This window comes from Neovison vison, chromosome 6 (genome assembly GCF_020171115.1).
Source record: "Neovison vison isolate M4711 chromosome 6, ASM_NN_V1, whole genome shotgun sequence".
NCBI lineage: Eukaryota > Metazoa > Chordata > Mammalia > Carnivora > Mustelidae > Neogale > Neogale vison.
The window spans coordinates 100,283,533-100,293,735 of NC_058096.1; the positions used below are offsets into that span (position 1 = coordinate 100,283,533).

Below are 10,203 nucleotides of genomic sequence, written 5' to 3' on the forward strand. Positions count from 1 at the left end.
ATGGTTTGAGCTATGGGCATTTGGCTGCTTCCTTCCTTATGCATCTCTATGCAACACTGCTTCCTTCATATATCTCCAGCTGTCCTGGGATGTCCTAGATAAAGAACCAAGATTGTTTACTAGTTTCCACATGAAAAACACTCACCTTGTGTATTCTGGACTTGTTAGCTTGACTAGGGTTGAGGAAGGTCATGGTCTTTGTTACCCCCAGGTTGTACCCAGTCTTCGGTTCTCATCATCTCTGATCTCTCCCACTCCCTATGGACCAATAAGCAAAAAGTTCCCTCTTATCCAGCAATATAGCTCCATCCAGATCTCAGCCCCTTCATTCTCAGGTCTTAGCTTCTATTCTGGGAAATAATCAAATCATGCTACCAAAAATTCTTGTGTTCTCCTCTCTCTCTCTCTCTCTTTTTTTTTTTTAAAGATTTTATTTGTTTTGGGGTTTGTTGTTTTTTTTTGACACAGTGAGAAAGAGGACCAAGAGCTAGCTGGGAGAGTGGCAGAGGGAGAGGGAAAAGCAGGCTCCCCACTGAGCAGCGAGCTGATGTGGGGCTCCCTCCCAGAACCCTAAGATCATGACCTGAGCCAAAGGCAGACACTTAAGCAACCAAGCCACCTAGGTACCCCATGTTCTTCCCTCTTAAGAAAAATCTGGTAAGTATTAATCTCATTACCTTTCTATCACCCACAACTCCAAGCACATGAATTATTTTTCTTAAATATTTATTGAGCATACACTTCATTTAACACCTCGGAGATTCACACAAAACTAATGAGGTTGGAATGGAAAAGTCCTGATGTCAATTTCCTGTTACATTAGGTGTGAAAGGTTAGAAAATAACAAAACTCTCACACTCTCATTTTCTTCTTCTAGAAAATGTGAACAATACAATGTAGTTGCATGAAATCAGAAAGCAGTTATGAGAAAGTGAGAGTATGAAAGAGAAATAACAATTCATGGAAAGTGGTAATTCTACCCACTATTTCACTCTTTGAATCTATGTTCACAGGTGATGATGGTACACCTATGCTAAACCCACTGCTCTCTGGCAGTTAAACTTATGAAAAGAACTGATAAATTTTTTTTTAAAGGTCTCCTAGCCCTTGACAAGTGCAACATCATATTCCAAAGAGGATAACATTGAATGATTTGAGTTCTGAATGCAATCTCTATTGAATAATATACAAATTATATTACATTATTATATGCATTATATATATTATTTGCATTACTGAAGGACTCATTGTAGAATTTGTTTAACTATATTGAGTCTATTTACATAACACCTTATTAATATACAAATTTTCAGGAGTACCTCTGAAGACTCATAGAGCTAGAAAAATACCTAAGGTCTTCTAGTCTCATTCCTTCATTTCCAGCTAATAAAATTGTGATATAAAATAGTTGTATTTATATCAACACTTAGGGCAGTATTGCACTTCATAATAAATGAAGACTCTTGATTGCTAGACTAGAAGATTCGTGATTCTTTTTCATCTCTTCTGCCAGTGGTTCTCAACACTAGCTGCACTCTAGGATCAACCAGGGGACATTTTCAAAACAGCCATGTCCGTGTGTCACCCTAGCAATTCTAATCCAGTTGGTTTAGGGTGGACTCTATCATCTACATTTGTTTTAAAATCTTCCCAAGTGATTTAATATATAGCCAGAATGGAGAACCCAGTCTCCTTTGATGTGTAATGCTGAGCTATTTACCCTTAACTCCATGTAACTGGAGGCAGGAGGCAGGGAGCAAGGAATACACATAGTGATGAAGTTCACATTACTGCCCCCTGGGGAACATACTCAAATCTGATCCCTAATTCACTAGTTCTTAGATTATGCTTTTGCTGAGCTCTATCAAAATGTGCAACCATGAAACTACTATAATAGTGTATGTTAACTATATTGAAATTAAAATTTTTAAAAAATGCGCAATCACTAAAATCAAATACTCAATTTTTTCTCTTAATTCAGAGCACAATATTAAGCTAATGAAATAGCATGTCCTCACTTTAAGGATTTTCCCCAATAATTATTTCTTACTCTTTGACAGATGTTAGAGATTATCGATGCTAAAACCTAGCACAAGATGGTATCTGATTAAGCACAAATTTTTATATTTGTTTCCTTTAAATTTAGAATACCAAATATTTTATTATTTTGCCTATTGCCCAATAAACATCATGAAATCAGATGTATTGCCATTTATACAAAGTGAGAACAACTACTCTAATTACTTATTCCATACCCCTACTTGACTTCAGTTTTCAAACCCTGAAATTTTGTAGTCCTTTTGACTGAAACTCTCTTGAAAAGAGTAGAAAAGAAATTATTTATTGGATTGCATTTATTCTTCTCTTAGAGTTTTCTAGTAATCTGTTGTGAAGATATTCCCTTTTTTCTATTCATCATTTTCTCAGTTTTGTTTCACTCACTAAAAATTCTAGTTTAAGATTCAAAAAATCAGTTTGAGTCACTAGATTAAAAAGAAATGCATGCAAAATCTTTGGAGTTAAGAGTAAAAATGGCTGGTTTGCTGAACAAAAAGCAGAAATTCAGTTTAGAACATGAAGGGAGAAAGCGTATGGGAGTGCTAAGAAATGAGGAAAAAAGGCAACCATCTAGCCATCAGCCTATTGTCAAGACCGAATGACTTCCTGGATCCCTTGGGGCTTCACTCTTATCTGATTAGATGTTCCAGTGCTAAAGAGTGCCCTGATCACTTTCATGATCACTGAATATGACTATAAATTTCCTGATCTATACCAACTGCCAGATTATAATTCCCAATATACTACTTGATATTTCTTGTTCAAAAAAATTATACAAACCTTCCTTAGTTACATGAGGTTTAAAGTTCTACACTCTAGTCCCAATTTACTTTCCATCCCATCCCATCATTTTCACTGGTGAGGAAAATGACGCCAAGGTCACAGAGTAGTAAGTAGCAACAAGTAAATGTTTTGTCCAGGATTTTAACTTAAATTAGTTTAAACTGTGACCCTCTCACACTTATAGAGAGCATTATTAAAGAGTCTGTCTTGTGGTTATGGTGGCATTTGGGCTGTACTTGGAAGTCTGTAGGAGTGGGAAGAAGGGAGAAAAATAAAGAACTAAAAATGTTTTTTTTTTTTTTTTTGGTCCACCTAGCAACCCTAATATTCTGGAAAGTGTGTCCCTGCCCCACCTCCAACAGGACTATAGTTAGTGTGACAATAGCTTATTATCAGACTTGACTCTGCTGTCCTGGCTATAGCTGAATGATCTAGGGATAGGTTAACCCAAGATGGACAAACCAGAGTTCTTCCCAAAGCCAAGCTGGGTGGTTGTTGACCATATTTCCTGCAATGGAGAATAGATCTAGGCAGTAATTAAGAATGACACCAATAGAGAAAATCAAAGACGGAGGGCAGAGAGATTTCTATAGTTAAGTCCAGGGGCTCATTTTTTAATGTGGCCTATCTGTTTTATGATGCTTCTTCCCAGAACATCACCATTCTATGAAATAGTTCAGTATATTTTGAATAAATCTCATCTTTTGCACTCACAAAATGTAGAGCAATTGAGGACAAGAGATCAACATTTAAGGAAACTGGAGACTGTTGGCTAACTCTTATAAACCGAAGTACAGTATTAAGAGGGAGGAAAAAACCGCACGGCAACCTGGTCCACTTGGAAGCAGAGGAGAGCCAACGGAGGAATATAAATTTGTTATGGGAAATGCTTTCTATCTTGTGACTTGAGATTAATGAAAATCAGATAATTAAATAATGTTGTGAAAAGAGAATAAAACACAAGATCCACTCTCCTAAGGGTGGAGACCAATGAGGAAATGGTAAATACTGGAAATGGGAGTGGAAAGAGATGAGAAAGCTGGTGACTCTGTACAGGCTGATCCTCCTTGTGTCTCCATGTACATGGCACTTCCTAACTTCTACCCGTCAAAGAAAATGATGCTTCTAATTGGAAAACAGTTTGCGAGCAGCTGTAAACTTTCTAGTGCACTTTAAACCAGTGCAGCCTCCTCCTTGTTGGGTCCATTCATGTTTTATTAGGTTGATAGCTGCAGAGAAAGAGCTCCCAGGCATAGTGTTTAAGAAGTAGAAGTCCAAGGACCCAAATACAAAGACCGTGGGCTTGTCTTTCAAAGGTGGATAGGATTTCAGCAGACAGAGAAAGGAGCAGAGAGAAAGACAATCAAGTCAAAGGGCAGGATGGAAAATGCCACATTTTGTAAAAGGAACAGGTGATAATCTAGTACATTGGAGCACGGGGCACATGTGTAGAAGGGCATAGGAAATTAAAGCTGTCGGCAACATCCGGGGCTGTAAAGTCTAGCCACTCAGAAGCCTCTTTCCTTATTTCTGGCTTCTTGGCTTCCCTTTTTAGAAGCAAAATTCATGGTCTAGTCTGATTGCCAGACAAGCAGAGTGTCCCCGTGATTCCTGTTGGTTCTACAGTAGCATTCCACCAGGCCTCCTTTACTAGATGACCCAAATTCCTCCTCCCCCACCAAAAGATTGTTTTTAATTTATTTATGGGGAGTGCAGGGAAGAGTCAGAGGGAGAAGCAGACTCCCCGCTGAGCAGAGAGCCCCATGTGAGACTCCATTCCAGGACCTGGATCATGACCTGAGTAGAAGGAAGACGCTTAACAACTGAGCCACCAAGGCACCCTAAGATCACCCAAATTCCTTTTTTAAGATTTTTTAAAAATTTATTTATTTGACAGAGATTACAAGTAGGCAGAGAGGCAGACAGAGAGAGAGGGGGAAGCAGGCTCCCCACTGAGCAGAGAGCCCGATGCGGGGCTCAATACCAGGACTGGGATCATGACCTGAGCCAAAGGCAGAGGCTTTAACCCACTGAGCTACCCAGGCGTCCCTATCACCCAAATTCTTAATGGTAAAATACATGCCCTACAAAAGAACTTGAACTTTTCTTAATTATAATATATATAAACATAAAAATATAATTGGCTCTATCTCTCCCTCCACTAACCACTCCTCCCAACACCAGCAAACACAAACATACAAAAATGAGTGTATTCAGATTACTTTTATTGCCATTAGACAGGGACTCTTACCTAGAAAAATATTTTTAAATGAGTATCATCGGACTTGCTCAAGAAACAAGTGTCAACTTGTTTATATGTACTGAATGTATGTATATTGCTATTCTGTTTCAACATGGGAACCAATAATTGTATATGACTATTTAAATTTAAGTAAAAAATTAGTTTCACAGGCACACTGACCACATTTCAAGTGCTTAATTGCAACATATGTTTAGTGGCTATGGCATCAGACAGCATGTAGAAAATACTCCCATCACCGGGCGCCTGGGTGGCTCAGTGGTTTAAGCCGCTGCCTTCGGCTCAGGTCATGATCTCGGGGTCCTGGGATCGAGTCCCACATCGGGCTCTCTGCTCAGCAGGGAGCCTGCTTCCTCCTCTCTCTCTCTCTCTCTGCCTACTTGTGATCTCTCTCTCTGTCAAATAAATAAACAAAAAAATCTTTAAAAAAAAAAATACTCCCATCACCAAAAATGTTCTGTGAACAATGCTAATTTACGTAGAATGATTTAGAATGATCTAGCAATCATATGGCTCAGTAAAGTGGCTTTAAACCTTGTGCAACAAGCAATCAGTCTCCCCCAGGTCGCGAGGGGTATAGGGAAAAAGATTTTTAAAGGGGAATTAGGTTTTGGGGAAAAATTATAAAAGAACAGTAAGATTGACACTAAAAGTAACTAAACAAGGTCGAGACAAGCTTGACGCTGGTTTGATAATATTTCAGTGGTATTTTTAACCTCCCTATGGGTCTTCTCCCAGCTAGAGTCTTTTCAGATCCGGCAGTTTTTCTGAAATCTACTTCAGAATCCCTTTCTTATGTTTCTTAGTCACTGGAAAGGAATAAAAGCATCAGGATAGAGTTGTCCAATAATCACAAGATCTGAGCAGGAATTCAAATCCAACAACAAACAATCATTCCTTCTTTTCAATGTCTAAACAAAAGAAAACTCAACACAACAACAAAAGCCTTCAAGCATCCTTGAGTGAGGTGGCAGAGGGGAGGGGCTGAGGCACCCGCCCCCATCCCTGCAATCAGCGTTTGGAACAAGTGCACACTGCAGGCGTCCCCAATGTACAAATGGGGCACTTCATCTCTTCCTCAGAATAATCATGCCTCTATGAACAGGAAGTTTCCTTGGATTTTCTGTGAGATTCTGAATGTACATCAGAGATAGAAACTGAAACCCCTCGAGCAGACAAGATTTGAGTCTCTTCTTTATTTCCTCCGTGGCTGCCACGTCACTCACACATCCCTGCTTGGTGTAACCGCAACCCGAACATTGCATTGAGCCAAGGTTTTCCTTTAGAACATATTTAGAGACTTGAAGTCAAAGGCAAAATAAAACAACTTCCTAGAGGAATCGTGTCTACATACACAGCCACAACCACTGCTCTCCCCAGAAGCCAGGCCTTTAGTTTTGCTTAACCTCAACGTTTTCATGTTTCAACCAAGGGATTGCAACACCACCGTGTACTTGATTAAAGATGCAGCCCCTACATAGCACATTTCCAGTAAGATAAAATATTCAGTAGCATGATTTCTAGACAATAAATTTTCCACAGTATGACTTATAGCTGGCTCATCAGCCACAAAAGCTGAATAATAATCAAAGCTAACCTCCATATTTCTAAAAGGAAGAGACTGGTGTTTCCGATCTTAATTCTTGCCTGACATTGGTTAAAGAGGTGCTAATACCCCACATTTTACAGTGCCATCAATATTGCAAATAAATGCACAACACAATGAAAATATTTATGTGTGGTACTATCCAGAAAGATATAGTTAGGAAAAATATGGTGAAGTAGAAGTAACCTTGACAAATTAGGCTTCATTGAAATACTTCCCAGGCCTTGCCCAGAAACATAAATAATTCACAGAGCCCAGCACCAAATACAAATGAAGAGCATTTATTATTATTCCATCCCTCTTCTATTTTTTTTTTCTTTTTGGCCATAGCATTATTCTTTCATAATGAAACTCATTGTGAACCACTTTCTGTGCTCTCTTGTGCCATAACCTACAAGTTATGTCTAATTCATCTTTATGCAACTATGGCCAAGGATGGGGTGTTTGTGTGCTTGCGTGTGTGTGTGTGGTGTGTGTGTGTGTGTGTGTGTGTGTTTGGAAGCAGTCCACGGGACCTTTGCAACACAAATCATCATCAGATCATATATGATAAATCAATGTTTGGAAAGTTAATGTCACCTGAAAACTCAAAACGACTGACCAATCCATTAGTTAAAACATGTAGCCATATGACAAGTGTCCTTTACCTGAGAGGAGAAATTATTTAATCAGTGAAAATTTAAGTTCCATTTTCTTCTTTACAAGAAAGTTTCTTCTAAAAAAGAGAGTTTCTTCTTAGAAAAGTAAGTGAGAAAATGTATGGATAGAACAGAAATCAGTGAACTTGGACCTTGTCCTAAAGTCCTCTCATTAAAAACCAGAATGCTTTATTCAGCTAAGTCAACTTCAAAAAAGAAGGAAATGAATTGTCTGACCTGACTGACGTCTGAAAATGCAGTTGATCTGTTCCGTTTTAAATAGTAGCTGATGTTCCAATCTCTTTAATTTGTATAACTATTAATGTTGGTATAACTGAATTTTTCTTATCCTTTAAGATATATATATATATATATATATCTTCAATGAAATGAGATTATAAAGAATGGAGGGGATGATTGGATGAAGAAGGGCTAATATATGAAAAGAGAAGAGGACACAGAGACATAGTTGGAAAGTCATGTGATATATGAACTCCTCTGCACTACCATCTATGAGGGAAACAAAGAGAGATAATCATCCTTTTCAGACTCTGTATGAGACATTGGAATGGAGTAAAACTTAGATGTGAGTTTGAGCCCCAGCTTTCCCCTTTTTCAGTACAGTGTCTTGTCAGGTTATAGAAGCTCACAGAGAATCATTTCTCCCAATTATTAAAGATAAAATAATCTTATAAGGATGCCTTGAGGATTAAATGAAGCAACCTCTGTAGGGTGTCTGCCACCTGGTAGAAATGTCATAAACGTCAGTTTTCATCCTTATTTAATTGAAGACACTTAACTTGTCCTATGATGTTATGTGAAAATTTCTCTAGGCTCCATTTCTAAGAACAGAACCACGAAGGCATAATGTGTGTGTGTGCGCGCGCGCGCACACACGCGTATATGGGTACCATCCCTGCACAGGGGCCGAGCTAATCTTCTCTGCATCGTTCCAGTTTTGGAATGTGTGCTGCCAAAGCGAACACTGCACAAGTGTTTCCTTAGTGCTTAATCCAATTAAGTTCTGCTGGTTTACTCTCTGTGTTGCTTTGTGCCAGACTTCACGCCCACAAAAGTGCACAAGAGTTCCTGGTTTCCCTCATCCTCCTGAATGCTATGCTTGAGTTACCTCATTCAATCTGCATGACAACTCTAATTCAAAACAGAGTACTCTTCTCTCCAACTTGCAAGTAAGAAAATTAGGGCATAGAGAACTAAATAATCTGCCCAATTTCACAGTTTACAGTGGTGAAGACAGGTGGTCAGTTTCCAAGCTTTCTTTTCGTTGTCATATGTGATGTGAAACCTTTGCCCTCCTTGGCCCTATGCAAGAAAGATAGCCTGAACCAGTGCTCTGATTCACAACCTTTATACCAAATCCTTCTACTCTACCAGTTTCTTAACAGAAACTGGTACACTAGATGCACAGGGGATTGCCCATGAAAGTTGGAGAAGAAACTCCATGATTCTTGGCAAAGAAAAATTTTAAACAAAGAGGATATATATTTAATTCAACTCAAGAACACAAACACCCTGTGAGCACCCCACTTTGGCCAGATGATTTCTAGATGGAACACTGCATGGCAATTCAACTGAGTAAGAGTTTTTGTCCTGAAGGAACAAAACCTACCTTCCTAGAAATCAGGATGTAAACAAATATTTAGTCAGCCCCTTCCACCCCCAAAATGCTGCCAACACTTTGTCTAATGTCTCTGCAGATAGAATCTGGTTCTTAAAGTCATTAAATAAAGGAGAGTTGCCATTTGGGGAGATTCCAGGAAGGACTAGTAAGATGAAAAGCACCCCCCAACCTTGACAAGCTACTTTTCTCTCTCCGCAGGCCATAAGAGGGTATACTGTCTGCAGAGAATTTAAAGGGAGTAATAAAATCAATTTAAAGAAAGTCAGACTTTTCTTATTAACACCATGCACTAGAGATTCCAAACAACGTTAGTGATAAATTATTCAGTATCCATCCATTGGGGCAAACCTACCTTTATGTCACTTGTTCTAAGGAATTGCTACATTTCAAAGGAGAAGCTAAAATCCAACTTTGGAAAGCTATTCCTTAGATCCTTGTTCACCACTTTAATGTAGCGTTTTATTCATTAGCAACACAAGTATTGACCCATGGTTCTTGGGCAATCCCTCAGTTGGGGAAAAAAAGTTAACGCATTCCACTTCATAGTGTAAAAACTAACTTCACTGGGAGAGGTATATAATTCTACAGAGATTATTCCGTGAATTGTTTTTTTGCTTCCTCCATTTGGAATGGGATATAGGGAAAAAATCGAGAAGAAGGTTCTCCAGTAGAGGATGGATAAGCTATTGGCAGGCCCAGGTAAATTGCTAGTAAGGGGCATAGAAAACAGACTCCAAGAACTGTTGTGTCAGATATCTGTATTTAAAGTTTCCTACTCCATTCTATAGGAAAGTTTTGTCAAAACACTGCAGTCTATTGTTATTTGCACTTTGAGGAATTACAGAAGGGATCCATGTCCACACAGAGGATGAGAGGGGTAGACAAACACCTTCAGGAGCATGGGGTAGCAATATGAGATGATAAAAAGATACCAGCAGAGAAATCCAGAGAAATCTGGGATAAAATGTGTCTAGGAACAAGAAGAATAAATGTGGGAAATGGATTAGCCTGAGACTCACAAGTATATGCCTGTAGGGACTGTGGCAAAAACATAAACTATTAAAGGTTGAGTGGATCCTTGAAGAATTCATGTCTCGCTAAAAGTCTGACTAATACTCACTACTAGACAGTTGTTTTCCTATGTATAAAAGTGTCTAGATCTACAACCATGCTCAGGGAATTCCAAAATTTGAGTTTATATAAGAAATTATTCATT

General features: G+C 38.7%; 1 pseudogene; it reads right to left on the bottom strand.

The window, feature by feature from the left end:
- Positions 1 to 8,241: 8,241 nt before the first annotated feature.
- On the bottom strand, positions 8,242 to 8,331 carry LOC122911037 (annotated as a pseudogene).
- Positions 8,332 to 10,203: the final 1,872 nt, after the last annotated feature.